The sequence below is a fragment of the Anguilla anguilla genome, chromosome 1, assembly GCF_013347855.1.
Source record: "Anguilla anguilla isolate fAngAng1 chromosome 1, fAngAng1.pri, whole genome shotgun sequence".
Lineage (NCBI taxonomy): Eukaryota > Metazoa > Chordata > Actinopteri > Anguilliformes > Anguillidae > Anguilla > Anguilla anguilla.
In genome coordinates, this window is record NC_049201.1 from 26,308,970 (window position 1) to 26,325,168 (window position 16,199).

Sequence of the window (16,199 nt, forward strand, 5' to 3'; positions counted from 1 at the left end):
GAGACACTTCATGTGCAGTTTTGTGGGGCCCTGATCAATTAATGGAGGTTGCTGGTGTGGTGCAAGACTGCTCCAGCGCAGGGGTTTTCATCCTTTTGTGTTCCAGGCACCCCCAACCTGGTGCAATGGCATCCAGGAGACTCCCATCAAAGTTATAAAGGGCTATATTTAAAATATTTTTAAACCCAATCTATGAATTTTCCCAAATGTACAATGTCCTCCATAATGTCTGGGACAAAGACATTTTTCTTTCTTGATTTGCCTCTGCGTTCCATAATTTTAGTAATAAAACAATTCCCATGAGGTTAAAGTACAGTTTCTCAGCAAAGCAATTTGTCCAAAAAAAAAAACATGGTGCCCTGAAATGGAGGGGGTTACTTAAAATGAATTGCTGTAATTTCCACATGGTGAATTTAAAATGTATAAAAATAGCCTTTAACAAAAGTGTTTGATTACAAATCTAAACTTGTGAACTATAGTCAAAGCAAGAAAACACATCTTTGTCCCAAACATTATGGAGGGCAGCGTATATATAGTCACTGCATATCAAGTCTGGCAAGGGACCCCCCTACAGTGCCTTTAAAGACCCCCTTTTGAAACTAACTGTTTGAAATTAAGGCTCTAGAAGAGTGCCTTAATAGGATGAACCACCCAGCAGCCCCTTTGGCTTCAAATTAAATAATGTGAGTGTAATTTGAGTTACTTCCTTCACAATTTGGCAAGTTGATTTTTGTGGTGACAAGGAAATCTTGTTAGTTTTTGAAGAAAAAACAATTTCCAGAAATATGCTGACATTGAGACTGTAATCTTGGAACAGCTTGGCATTTGTAGTTTATAGAGCAGGTTTATTACATTAGACAGGATTAAAAACTATAAAAATATATTTAAAAAACAGTATTACTACTGAATGCATTCATTTGTAGTTAACTAATTACACCTTAAGATAGACAAAAAGTAAACACAATGCAAAGTACCAGCACAACAATTAAGTTATATTACATCAAAGATTCTTTTAATGGTCCCCAATGACTAAGCGTACACTCATGAAGAAAAAGAACAAAAGATATGACAAAATTATCACATCTAGAACGCCACTATCTTTAATGAAGAGGGGAGGGAAAGTTTCCAATGTCTGCAGTTTCAAAGGCCAAAACAAAATAAAGGGATTAAAGAGGGACTACTTTTCAATTATTCCTCGACAGAGGCTTAAAAAAAAAAAAAAAAACCCTGACCTAGTGCGAATGGTGACAGTCATAATTATTAAAGGCAGGTCTCCTTCATTAAAAAAAGAGAAAAGACAGCTGTACGAAAGGAGAATTTGCTGGCATTTATTGAGGGGTTCCTGCTGAGTGATAGTGAAGGACGTCATCTTCTGGGTCATCTTAGTCTGGTCCCAGTACGTAAGGGGGGGGGGGGGGGGCTTAGATGAGAGATGAAAAAAAGAAAAGAAAAGAGAAGAGGGAGTTGAGTCAGCGTCTCTTCGAGGGCGAGCGGACTGGCTTGCACCGTTTGGGGTAGGCTGTGTCCGTCCATCCCCAAACCTCGAATGTGTGGCCTAACCCCCCTATATTCTCTTTTGGGAGTCAGTCTTCCAAGCCCCCACCTGCAGGAAAGCTGAATCTCATTTCATCCCGAGAAAAGGGGCAACGCACCCTCCCACGATTCCTCCCCTTCTTTCACGACTCGCTCGTCCGATTGGCACTTGAGTATCAGGAACTGCGTGTGGAGGCGGGCGTGTCCACGGAGGGGAGGGGCTCGTTCGTCTTCGGACCTCTTTGCACCCACGAGAACGTGGACGGCGATGATCTGTTTATCAATACTCGTCATCCCCCCCCCCCCCCCCAAATCATTTCCGCAATCATTGGAAGCAACACTTTGCTGGACAGGTAGAGATCAGAGCCTCACTCTGGGCAGGACTGAATGGGAGAAAAAGTTAAGAGCTAAGCTTCGCCTTTTTGGACAAGGGCAGAGTCTCTTCCTGGTTCTCCATATCGTCTTCATCCTCCTCGTCATCATCTGGGTAATCGACAAGGCCCACCAGGCCGCTCTAGGGAAACAGGAAATGCTTGAAGACGCATCTGTGAAAGGCCGTTACTAAATCCTCCCTTTGTGAAGAGGATGACAACCATGCAGAGACCAAAGAAAGTGCTCCTATTTGAAGGCAGAGCGTGGAAACTCAGGCTGGCTACCTTGGTGGTGATGGCTGTCGTTGGTGGGGAGGTCCTGGCCCCGATGCTCAGTGACCCGGGCGACCCTGGGAGGTGGCTGGTGGGGGGCGGACCGGTGAGGCTGGGGTTGGGGGCGCTGGAGAAGGACAGCTTGAAGCTGGGGCTCTGGCGACCCGTCAGGGTAGGCTTGGCCAACACCTCCTTCTCCTCAGAGTCTTTCACTGAATCAAAACGGACAATGGATTAAATGCAGCAGGTTTGGTGTTAATGTGTGCGTATTTCACCCTGCTGGGACTGAAAATTGTGAAAGCTGCCTGCTGAAGATGCCAATTTAGCAGTTAAGATAGTCAATGGCATCATTGACTATATGGACATTTATTCTCTCTCTGTTGGTCACAGGTGGGGTTGATCAACTACCTAGTTACTTATATTACTATCAATACATTTATCAGCAGAATTTTTGGATCAGAAGGTCTTTATTGTATGTACAATGTTAAATATGTTACAGAGACTATATTCATATAATATGGAAATTCTAGCAAATCAGGGAACCCACTCTTTGACTGTAGAGCATCTTTTAGGTTAGGGTAAGGAAATCCATTTGAACCCTTTCTGAACCATCCCTTTAAAATGGCCATAGTTAACCTTTCTCTACATACATTTCCTCCTCTCCATGAACTTGCTGATGGGGTCCATGAGGTCTTCCTCGCTCTTCATTTTGTCGGAGGGCGGGACCACGGCCTCCCCGTCCTCCAGGTCGTCCTCGTCCGTGTTGAACCACATCTCCTCCTCCTCGTCGAGCGTGCGCGTGTCCCGTCGGTACCGGTGGTTCCGCAGGATGGAGCGCATGCTGCTCGAGCACGCAAACACAGAACACATACGTGCGCGCATTAGAAATGTCAACCGGCACGGAGGACGCTAGGTATGACACGCTAAGCGTGGATACTCAATGACCTAACGTAAAATAAGTTTTGAATAGCAAAGCTTCTTTCCCCTCCTGATGTGTAAAAGTCTGTAGTAGAAATTGCTTTGATTATTCCACAGTCAAATTCAAACAAGAGGGGTTTGCCGACTTTCACCTGTCTAGTTTGGGGTTGTCCTGCCTCTCCCTCTGTTGTTCATAGCGCAGCTTCAGTCCTTTGAAGGTCTGAACGTAGTCCACATCTTCTAGGGCTTTCCAATAGTTCTCCACCACGTGAGTCGTCAGAGACTTCATGTCCTCCTGCAACATCCCCAAAAACGTCTTCCAAGTTGATTGAAACCTACCATGCATACTAATTCTGGAACCGTAGATTGTCTAAAATAACCCAGGGTGAGAAAACACACTGGTGACACTGAATTTACAACAATACAGATTTTACTTGTTGCCCAATTAGGGTGTTCAGGGAACCCAAAGGGAAGACTGATAGCGCTAAAAGTCTACTTCCTCTCCCACTCCAACTCCGTGTGTGAAGCACAGAAGAGTAAATGACTGGTGTTCTTCTTTACTCACCACTCTCAAGTACTCAAACATCTCAATTATGGCTGAGTTCATCAGGTTGTAGCGCGAGCCGTTGTTCAGGAAGGCTTTCACCACGGGTTCGAACAGGAAATTCCTCATGATGTAGCGGTTATAAAACTCGTCTTTCAAGCCGATTATTTTCCTCATGAAGCGGAGCGCACCTGTTGGAATAAATGAGATGGACGACAATGATAAAGAAGAACAGAAACCTAAGAACATTCCTCTGGAACACAAAGTTAACAAGGTATAACTTGGGTTTCTAAATGCATGAGGGGGGTTATGGGACAGGGGAGGTTGATCCAGCTGCAGTGAATTGGGATGGGGAGAGAGGGATGACTCACAGAGAGCCAAGAAGGTGTGGCGGGAGGAGGTGAGCACCAGCACCCTCCGCAGGATGTCCTTGTTGATGATGTAGTTCTTGATGTGGTAGGTGTGGTGCTCCACACAGAAGGTTAAGAGCTCCAAGATCAGGGCCAGCAACTGCGATGTCTGGAAGTCGTCTGGATAGGGACACACAGACGGGATTAAAGTACATTTCATTTGGTATGTTCTCCACTGACAGAGCAGCGCTGTTAGCCCACAAGCAGTTCTACTTACAGAAAGCCTGTGGGTATAGAGGTTTTTACATTAACATTGCATAAATGATAATTCTACCCTCACAAAGAACAGCTATTTTCCTCTTCAGCCTGAAGGAAGTTACTGGGAGATAAAGCATGATAAACCAGCAAGAAACAGTGATATATAAGGGTAATATTGTTGGTGACTCTTCAGTACAGTGCTGTCAGTGCTACACAAAGGCAGTACTGACAGTCACATGTGAGGGAAGAACTGACAGTTACATGCGATGGCAATACTGACAGTGACACACAGGGCAGTACTGACAGCGACACACGAGGGCAGTACTGACAGTGACACCTGAGAGCAGTACTGACACTGCGGTGACCGATGAAGTGACACACCTTTGCTGGGCTTGTCCTCTGTGGTGTTGGCCAGCAGTGGGGCAGACAGCACGTGCATACAGTGCTTGTAGAAGAAACTCAGGAACTCGGTTTTCTCAGTTTTCTGCCAAAATGAAGAAGGATGCACAGGTGAGTATCCCAAACCATTCATTCAGTTACCTTAAGATTCCACTTTCCCCCAATAATAATGATAGGCCTGTCTAACAGCTCTATGTCGATTGTCTATATCTCCTCGAAAATGTACTATTCTGAACTATACCATTTGGTCTTCTATTATTCCTGTTAGTTTTCACCTCAGATGTAACCTGCTCACCCCATTTGATTTGCAGTCTACTAATTTACACTAGGCTGGCCAGTGAAGCATGGGCTCCTCCTCTATAGTGGGGCTCCTCTTGTGATTTCTTTCCATTGGGGAGTTTTTTCACCACCATTTGAGGGTTCTCCCCCCACTGTGAGTTTTTTTTACCTATTTTACTTGCTATTTGGGGGGTACAGGCCTGGTGTTTGCTCCGTTTGCTCTGTCTCTTGCCTTGCTACTGTGTAAAGTGTCTTTGTAACAGTTCTCTGTAAAAAATGCTATACAAATGAAATTGAATTGAATGTCGATTGGGAAAGGTGCCCATGAGAGGTTGAAAGTCCTGGGGTTAGAAAGTAAACGTGTTTCTTCCACCCATGAACTCTGAAGAACAGCTGAAGAATTTTGCTCATTACAAAATCCAGGTGATTGGAACAAAACACTGAGGAGGACTTTCTGGACTAGGATTTCCCACCACTGGTGTCCATCTTGCGCAATCTCTGAAAATCGCCTGACGACAGACATGACGTCCTCTCCTTTATCTCCGAACCGGCTGAGCGACTGTCGCGGGGAGATAAGGAGGGAGGGGAGAGAGGGTGTGAGGGAGAGGAGAAAAAGAGAAGGGACGAGGCTCACGGTGGCGATGGCAAGCATGTTCTCCGGGTCCACCAGCGTCCGCAGTAGGCCCATCAGCTGCACGGCCCCGCCCAGCTCCGGGTCGGTGTCGCAGTCATGTGCTCGATGATCAGGTTGATGAGGAGGATGTCCTGGGAAAATGAGGGGGCGGAGCCACATTACAGCGCATCTGTGTGACCCAGCAAAGTCAACACACTCACCGTTTATTTCAATACAGTGCTTCCCCTCTCACCTCATCCAGAGTGAATATACAAGCTAATAAAAGACGATGCATTAAGTACATAATCACACAAAGGAACGGAACGTCAGAATAAGAGGGACTGTAGTGCTGGTACCACACTGGTGTGCCAGACACACTCAAACTGCCATGCACACCTGGCATCAGGCCTGGAGGGCTGCACTGTCCACTGTGTTTTAGCATTGACCAAAAGTGCTTCACTTGAGCCACTGATTGGCTACAGTCTTGTTATCAAGGGCTAAACTGGGGGCCGACTGAAAGGAACCCGCTAACCGGGACAGATATGCAGCGGTTTATGAAGATGTTTTGAAGATAAAAGCGTATGATTTCAGCATTCTATAAACCGTTCCGAGTGTCTGCTAAACAAATGCATGTAAATATGAATTTAAATGTAAATTAAATACCAACCCGGCCCCAATGGGGATGCTTCTTACTCAATACGCAAGAGGTTTATGCTAAGTTAGGGGTAAAGACATTCAAAGGCTAAACCTGTTCTCCTGTTCCATTGCCCCTAGCCTCCAATAATTTCCCCAATACTCAAGTTTCATGACTGGGAAAAATGGCTCGCATGCACCAATCACGTAGTGCGATTCAGTTTTTACTCTAGTTCAGTTTTTTAAGCTAGTTTATGTGGACTTCGGCACACCTTCTCAGACTACTTGTATATGCTCGCTGAATACTGTAATAGCCAGATGGACCTTCTGCATGCGACAGAGACAAATGGAGTTGTTCCAACTGATTTCTGGCAGCGCCTTAACAGGTTACTTCTTGATACAGGCACACAGCTCACTGAAGGAAAACTGATGGAATCCGAATATGCTTGTGCCACATGAGTCCCGGTATACTATGAATGGTTTGAAATAATGTATTATGTGGGAAGACATCCACAGTGCAGCAGTGCTTGATGTGAAGAAGCTTAAAAACTAAACTGGACTACCCGTTTAGTTCAGCTATACATTTCTCTTTAAATTTTTTGCACGTTTCGGTCACGTTTCGGTCAGTGAAACATGAAAGGACAAGGTACAACACCAAACACAAAGCCAAAAGGGTCCGGACGGCGATGGGCAGACCACTCACATCGTCGTTCTGCTGGGACTCCTGCATCACAAACTCCCGCACCATGGAGGGGTTGTACTCCACCAGATAGGAGAAGATGTCGGTAGCAGCACTGCGCACCTGGACATCATCCATTCCCTGCCAAGGACCAATGAGGAGAAATTTGTGATGTCACAGACACAGCAAGGAGAATCCGTCTAGTAAGATTTACCCCTCATGATGTCATAAAGCAGGAGAGCCAGGCCCAAACAAGCAAAACTCACTCCTTTTTATGTCACAGACAGAATAATATAGCCAAATAAATCTCACTCAATGTTGCATAGCCAGGACCAATCAAGCAAGACTCACGACTTGTGATATCACAGACAGAGCAGCACAAGGAAGTTAAAATCTGAACAAAGACATAAGGTGTGTCCCAGACTGCAAACTTCCATGCTCCAACAACACAAAGCGAGTATGCAGCCATCTTGGAGTGTGACTTTCAAGTATGCATTGATACATGCTTTGACAGGGAAAGAAGTAACTGAACCATCTATTCAGTTTTTGAATAGTTACAGCAAACTTTGAGGATAAAAACTCAGCTTTCTGTGTTCCAAGAAACTGGAGTGGACATTCAAGAGAACGGTAGTACAGAGCATGGAAGTATGCAGGGACACACCTGTTGACAGCGGACATTCTATACTCTTTGGATATGGCACCTAATCACTGAAAACATCTGGGAAAATGCCGTGGAGCTGGGGACCAATATATCATCTCTCTGGCTTACCAAAATTACTTCAAGTGCTGGAAGGATGCCCATGTTTGACAATGTTTTGAAGAAGGCATCTCTGTTCTGAGGTTGTAATGTTTGAGAAAAAGCACAAAATTCCTTCAGGAAATTTACCTACATCAAGGAAAAATGTTGCATTAGACAGGAATACACAAGACAGGAATACACATATAGATAATGGTTATTTCAGTTTCCTTAGTCAAGGTTCAATTTCAACTGCAGCAATACTGAAGAGTTTCATTTCAGGTGATGCTGTACAAGCAAATGGACCCAAGCCAAGCACGAAAATACATCCATTTTGTGAAAAAAGGACTTTGTCAACCTTCGCTAATGACAGTAAAATAACCCCTTCTAAACCTCAGTCTTCGCCTTTCACTGAATAATAATAACAATCACCAACCAAAGAAGAATATTAAGATGGCGGTCACTTTTTTCTTTACCAGTTCGTGTCTTTTGTGGTCGTCTGTCGCTTCCTCGGTTAGCTGTGCGAAGAGGTCCGTCAGGAACTTCTCATCGTCCTGAAGGAGTAAAAGGAGAAACGAGGGTGTTCAGGGCAGAGTGGTCACATGCATGATCTATTCCTGGGGAGCTGATAACGGCGCCGTAGTGCGGAAAAGCAAAACAGCCCGTTCTCCTACTGCACGTTTATGCTTTTTTTCTGGAAAACCTACAGCCCCTTCCACACTTTGGTATGAAAAATACCATTGAGTTGCGTGGTATGTGCGTGGCTAGCCAATTGGAGGATGAGGGAGGACACTTGAACGGCATTCCAAAGCAAAAACCACACCAAGAACATACACCGGGGCTACACTTTTTGGAGGTGGGGAGATGGACCTTCCCATTTCGGCACGGAAAATGGGGGTATGGGAAAAGACTGCACGCAAACTAGGGAATGGGCTATAAAACTGCTTCCGGATTAATCAACAGCAGGCCATGCCACCGTGGGGCTGTAGACACCACTTACCTCAGTCTAGTCTAGTGTCTTTTGAGCATGGTGGTCCCTGAATAAACAACAGCTGCATGACAGTAAAACATGGTACAGTCCGTACAGTACTGCTCAACCACAACAACCACCAGTGGATTTGAACCCTATGACCAACTGACATCCAAGGTGCCAGGGAGGAGCTTTGAATGATCTGAGGATCTTAGGTGAAGGTTCCTTTCTTGCGCATGCTAGCAGACCTCGGGGATCTGGAAACCTCAGCTCAAACACAGAAACGTAAGTTCAGAAGGAGCTTGGTTTACTTCTGCGCGAGACACTTGGGATGAGTTCATGAAGACCAAAAATTACACAGACAACCTTTAATACAAAAGTACTCCATTTAGCACCACCAAATGGAGGATGCAGTTTTAATATGACAAAGATTGTAAATCGAATGACTAAAGAAAATACGGTAAGAGCGCATCATGGCTTCCATTCCCTGCATAGTTGGGTGTATGGTTAGTCTTAGCTCTGCTGTCAATTTTACGAGTAATGGTACTTGTTCTAAGTGTCAGCTTAATTTAGAATTGGCACAGAAAATAGCTGAGTTAGAGACGCGCATCCGGACCTTATATCAGATTCAGGAGAGTGAGACTTTCTTAGACTCCCTTTTACCCGAGCCGGATGCTAGTTTAGATGCGAGTGTTTCTCCGCCGCCAGTGTCCTCGCTGCAGGACGATTTTATCACGGTACCAAAGAAACATAGTTGCTGGCCCAGGGCCGCCGAGCACCACCAAACTCGCGTTTCCAACCGATATTCCCCACTCAGTAACACACCTACTGAGAAAGCCCTGATCATAGGGGATAGCATTTTGAGAAACGTGAGATTAGAGACACCAGGGACCATAGTACAGTGTATTCCTGGTGCCAGAGCCACCGACATTGAGGCAAATTTAAAAGTGCTGGCTAAAAGTAAACGTAAATACTCTAGGATTGTTATCCACGTTGTTATCCGGCACAAACGACATCCGATTGAGGCAATCGGAGGTCACTAAAAATAATTTTATATCGGTGTGTGCAGTGGCTAAAAAGATGTGTCAGGAAGTAATTTGCTCTGGCCCGCTTCCAGCTCGTAGGAGCGATGAGGTCTACAGTAGGCTATCTTCGCTAAATCTCTGGCTGTTGGAGTGGTGCTCATCTAGTGACATAGACTTTATTAACAATTGGCCTGATTTCTGGGGAAGGCCTGGCCTACTGAAGAGAGACGGACTCCACCCGAGCTGGAGAGGTTCTCGTGTCCTACTGAACAACATAGCTGCTAGTCTTAGTAAGGCCAGATCCTGACACTCCATCAGGGCGCCGGCCAGGCTGCAGGATTCTAACCTTACGTATTTGCCTGCTCGTTTCTTTATACCTGTGTCCCAGACATATGGCCCTACGCCTCTGTCTGCAAGGTGCGTTTCAGAGCTAGCTAACAGAAATAGTATTTCAAAAGCCCCTTTAACTAATACTTTTAAACTAGAATCTGATATCTGTTATATTGAGACTGTGTCTGTTCCACGCATCTATGCCAAACGTAAAGCTAACCGTGGAATTGATGTGGATAACTTAATTGTCATAAAAACAAAGCACGCTGCTACTAATCATAGTGAACCATCCTTAAAAATTGGTCTATTAAATGTTAGATCACTCACTCCAAAAGCAGATCTCGTCAACGAATTGATAATAGACCATGATCTCAATGTATTATGTCTGACTGAAACTTGGCTAAGACCTGATGAATATGTTGCGATTAATGAAGCGTCTCCTGTGGGTTTCATAGGTACGCAGGTGCCACGTCCATCAGGCAGAGGGGGAGGCGTTGCAGCTATTTATCAGTCCTTATTGAGTCTAGCGCCTAAGCATGGATATATGTTCTCCTCTTTTGAAGTTCTTATTCCTAACTGTGTACAGCCCGATCTAGCTAATAAAAGTGCTAGCGGGCAGTCCTTTTTTCTTGTGTCTGTTTACAGGCCACCTGGGTCTTAAGGGAATTTGCTGAGTTTTTATCACACCTAGCAATTTCAGCAGATAAGGTCATAATTGTTGGTGATTTCAACATACATGTGGATAAAAATGGTGACCCCCTAGGAACAGCTTTTGCCTCTATTCTTGATTCCATTGGTTTTGTACAGAATGTTTGTGAGCCTACTCACTACCGTGGCCATACCTTAGACTTAGTTCTGTTCCATGGTATTAGTGTGGTAAATCTTACCATCGCACCTCATAACCCTATACTATCAGATCATTTCCTCATTACGTTTAATATTAAGGCATCAAATTCTCTTGTATCAGAGCCTAGACATTACTACAGCCGATCAGTAAACCCTGAGGTTATTCCAAAGTTTTTAAATATGCTTCCAGAGTCATTCCTCTCCACAGAAGAAAAGGCTGATGAAAATGCTGATGAAGCTGCTCTGGACCAATTGACTCACTAACTAACCCTCACCCTCAGGAACACTCTTGATGTTGTTGCCCCCCTTAAAAGAAGAAACCCTAGTCGGAAAAAGCACACTCCATGGTACAACGATACCACCCGGGCCCTGAAGCAGTCTAACAGATAATTAGAGCGAAAATGGCGGTCTACTAAGCTAGAAGTAGCCTATTTCATCTTGCATGGAAAAACAGCTTTCTTCAGTATAATCAAGCTCTTGTTTCTGCTAGATCTGCCTTTTTCTCAAAACTAACTGAACAAAACAGACATAACCCAAAATTTCTATTTAGTACTGTGGATAAATTAACTAAAAAACAATCATCAGAGTTTTCAACTTATTCCTCCAATCTTAGCAGCATTGACTTCATGAACGTTTTCGATCAGAAAATTGAGGCTATTAGAGACCAGATTTCCAAACTGTCTCCATCATGCACTATTTCTGTTCATGTTAACAAACAGCCCCGCACCTAGTTAAAACAGGAAGATTTACAGACAGCGGTACTAAACTGTTTTACGCCCATTAGCATGGTCGAGTTATCCGAATTAGTCATGTCTGCAAAACCAACGACCTGTCTACTCGATTCTATTCCTTCAAACTGGATTAAAGAACTATTTCCAGTACTAGGCCAGCATATACTAAAAATCATTAACACATCCCTAGTCACAGGATATGTACCGGAGTCACTAAAAGTGGCAGTTATTAGGCCATTATTGAAGAAACCAAACATAGAACCTCATAAACTGGAAAATTATAGACCTATTTCAAACCTTCCATTTCTACCAAAATTATTGGAGAAAACTGTTGCTAAGCAACTAAGTGCATACCTTAGCTCTAACGGTATCCATGAAGTATTCCAATCCACCACAGCACAGAAACCGCACTTTACGAAGGTTACGAATGATTTACTACTGTCAGCCGACCGTAACTCTGTGTCGGTTCTTGTGCTCCTCGACCTGAGTGCAGCTTTTGACACAATTGATCATGGAATTCTACTGGACAGAATCAAGGCCTGTGTTGGACTTCATGGACAGGCACTCGCATGGTTTGGATCATACCTACGTGACAGGAAACAGTTTGTAAAATTAAAAGAAGAGTCCAGCTCCTCAATAATGTAATGCGGTATTCCACAAGTATCAGTACTAGGACCAGTACTCTTCTCGCTATATATGCTACCACTTGGCAATATTATCCGGGCACATGGCGTAGAGTTCCACTGTTATGCGGACGATACCCAGATTTATATTTCAATGAAACCTGGCGAAGCACTGCCACTTTCACGGTTAGAGGCCTGTATTGTAGATATCACGGTTTGGATGCTTTCAAATTTTCTGCTCCTAAATTCAGACAAGACTGAAATGTTGGTTTTAGGTCCCAAAATATTAAGGGAGAAATAGTCTACTCTCACCTACTCCCTAAACTGTGATGGTTGTTTGGCTAAACCTAATATGGTCGTTAAAGACCTTGGTGTCACTATTGATCCTGATCTATCTTTTGACACCCATATAAAAAACATATCCAGAATTGCCTTCTTTCAGCTGCACAACATAGCTAAAATTAGACATTTCCTGTCAGTCGGGGATGCTGAAAAATTGATCCATGCATTTGTTACGTCTAGGTTAGATTACTGTAACGCCCTGCTTTCTGGCTGCCCTAATAACTCGTTAAAGAGTCTCCAGCTTGTGCAGAATGCAGCTGCTCGTATCTTGACCAGAACTAAGAAATATTACACTAATACTAGCGTCGCTTCACTGGCTACCCATTAAGCATAGGATAGACTTCAAGGTTTTGCTCCTGACTTTTAAAGCTCTGCATGGACGTGCACCTGTGTTACATATCTAACCTGCTCCTACCCTATAAGCCCACAAGGTCACTCCGATCCCAAGACGCAGGTTACTTGGTAGTCCCAAGAATTTACAAAATCCTAAAAGGTGGTAGGGCTTTCTCCTACAGGGCCCCACTACTGTGGAACCAGCTTACAAAATTTATAAAGGAGTCAGTCTCAATATTTAAATCTAGATTAAAAACGCACCTCTATGGTCAGGCTTACAATCAGTTGTAGTCTGGAGACAGGGTGCGAGAAACCTGTAGTCATAGAGCTTTGTAGGTGGCAATCCTTTCCCTACTGTCACCTGTCAATCAGCTGTGACCCGACTTTACATGGGCTGGCTCTTGATAGGTGGGTATGGTTGTCTACCCCTCATGACTGCATGGGCTCTCCATCCCTGTCCTAGTAGATATCCAGCCATATTCTACTCCTGGCGGGGTCCCCCCAATACATACCACTGCCACCTTACTCACTGTCTGCTATATTGCAAATTCCCAAATTGCCTTTCTACCCTCTTCCCCATACTGCCAGCGGGGCTCTTGCCCCAACCCTCGAGAGTGCTTCGAGAGTTGTCTGGTCTCCCCCACCTCTGCGGTCCAGCCCCTCCTTCGTCATTGCCTCCACCCTGCCCACATCTGTCGCCACCTGCTGTTCCCCATCACCGCCACCCGGCCCCACCCATCATCTGGGCCACATCACATATCTTATGAAACTGGCTGACATTCTGGTCACCAGTCGGCACCCTAAGCCGACCAGAGGAGGATGGGTTTCCCCCTTGAGCCTGGTTCCTTCCAAGGTTTCTTCCCATCTACCACAGGGAGTTTTTCCTTGCCACTGTTGCCTTAGGCTTGCTCCTGTGGGGGGTTAGGCCAGGGTTCTCTGTAAAGCGTATTGTGACATCTGCTTTAAAATACGCTATACAAATAAATTTTGATTGATGATTGATTGATTGAAGATGAACATTTTTTTAAAATCCCAAAAGTTCCCATGAATTTATCCCTCCACCACAGTTACGTCTAACGCACTGGCTAATCGCTTACCCATCCTGTCGAGTGCAATGCCAAGTTCTGCACACACAACCACTTGAGCATAGGGCTTCAATAGTCGATTTGAAATTTGTTTTTTATGGTGGGGTTAGAAGTGACATTCTGGACCTGAGAGCAGATGTCTGCCCCACAGTCTTTGACAAACCCTATAGGCATACCAATATTTCCAAAAGGTTTGTAATTTCTCCGAATACGATGAAAATGTACAGTTCCTCATATCTGGGCATAAAGTTCTATGAAAGAGTCATCCGCAGAAAGAGAAGTAAAGAGAATCAAGGCCAGACGTATTTTACAGAGCGTTACATCTTTCACAAAGCAGCAAACAAACACACGTAACCTGTAGGCTTCAGCTACCAGGTCAACACATTACGAGGTTATTAATGTTCATTTAAGCAGATGAACTGGCACAATGCAATACATCTAGGCCTCCAGACTGCATCGTGGCATCTGTGTGTTGCATTGTACGCGCTAACGCGTTCTACTTTCGGCAAATGCAATGCTCCGAGCTAGCTGGGTGTGAGTCACCCTCCCCCCCACCCCTTGCCCCCCCGCCAGCCTGACCCACCTTTAACCTCGCCGGTCACATGTCATATTCTCTCACTCTCTGCATCTCCCGTGGCAACAGCCGGTGCTCAGGGGTCAACAGGCCTGTCGTTACCCATGAGCATCCCCCAAATTGAGTGCAGAAGCCGCCTCAGACAAACGAGTGCCCGGGGGAAATAAGTAAATCCCCTCCCTAACATTTGCCAATAAAAAATGTGCTTAAAACGCAGCCACGTTCTGAGATGGCAAAGCGACGGCCGTTGGCAACGCCTCGCAACGGACGCAGCTGGTCCAGTTGCCGCTGCGGGATTAGTGGGCACGGAATGACTTAGCGCAGAGGCACGTCCGACAGCCGCATGGCTCGCCGAAAAGAAGGGTGTAAGGGGGTAAAAACGCGCCGTTAAATGGCACACTCCAGCTCCCAGAGGCCAGCGGTTCATTCCGATGGATAGCCCAACCCGCCCACGGCTCCGTTTTCAAATATTTCACAGAGAGCGGTTAGCCCAGCGCTACTGGCACTAGACGTTAATGGCAGAAGCAGCACGTTTGCAGAAGTGCTCTCAAGTTCGGTAATAAATTACGACTCCGCACACAGCCAAGAGGCTCCCGTTAAGGAGAGTGAACAAATTTTCAGAGGATCCTGTTTATGGTTGAGCAGCTGAGTCCATCACAAACTGAATTCCACTGTTGCCGTAATGATCACTGAGGACCCCCTCAAATCTTAAGAGAACCGTCGCTCCAAGGGGCGTGCCAATAGAGGAATTCAAGGCCTGTTCTGATCTATATTCTCTCACCAGCATCTGTTGGCGCATCTACAGTTAACCCAGCAATATGCAACGCTGCAGCCCCTCAGTTGAGTGTTTGAAGGGATAGAGGGACGCCGTGTTAGTCGGCATGGCGACAGGTCACAGACCGGACTGCCACAGCGTAATGAGAGACTCGTGCTGGCTCTGACATTTGCATCATTTCAAACCGCCAGACTGGAGTTTTCACAAGACTTATTCATGCACGGCAACCCCAACTGCATGACAGCACGACTATATCCTGCATACCCGCCGGACCGGGAGTCAGCAGGACTGAACCAGCTTCACAGTGCTGCTTCCTGCTGAAGTGTCCTCTCACAGGAAGGACAAGAAATAATACAATAATACAAATTACAATTACAACTAATTACAATAACGTATTACCATTATATTACTACGAATACCGTTTCTGATAACATTAATAGCACATAAGAAACAATATTAACAGTACCGCTCGACACATTTTACTTGTTACACTGATATCACTGTCATAAGTTAACAGTGAGGAAGTACTGCAGTACCGCTAACATTGCTATCACTTTCACTGAATACCATCCACTAATACGCGTGAATGAGCGGGAAGTCGAACTGATTCAGTGTCCTCTCCATTCTCAAAACGGCTCTGTTGTATTCTACTTAGGTAGAGGCAGTTATTCGAGGCGGAATTAAAGACAAGGTTTCGAGACGAGGCAGTCATCACACTGTCTGGATTACACCCTCCCTCCAGCTTCATCACTAAAGCAGGTGCTGCTCACGCACACTTCTCAAGCAACATCTGCTTCAATGATGCACCCCTGCCAAATCACGCCAAAAGTAAACACACCGACCAATCATCTGTCAACATGTGCATACACTGGCCAATCATACTCTCTCACTCTCTTTCTCTCACTCGCTCTCTCATACAATCACACGCAGAGCTGCTGCTTACATCTGTGTCATGATCTTGTGCAGGAAGACGCCATCC

At 45.2% G+C, this 16,199-nt stretch overlaps 1 pseudogene; it reads right to left on the reverse strand.

Moving 5' to 3' along the window:
* Positions 1–786: 786 nt before the first annotated feature.
* LOC118209731 lies at positions 787–8,170 on the reverse strand (annotated as a pseudogene).
* Positions 8,171–16,199: the final 8,029 nt, after the last annotated feature.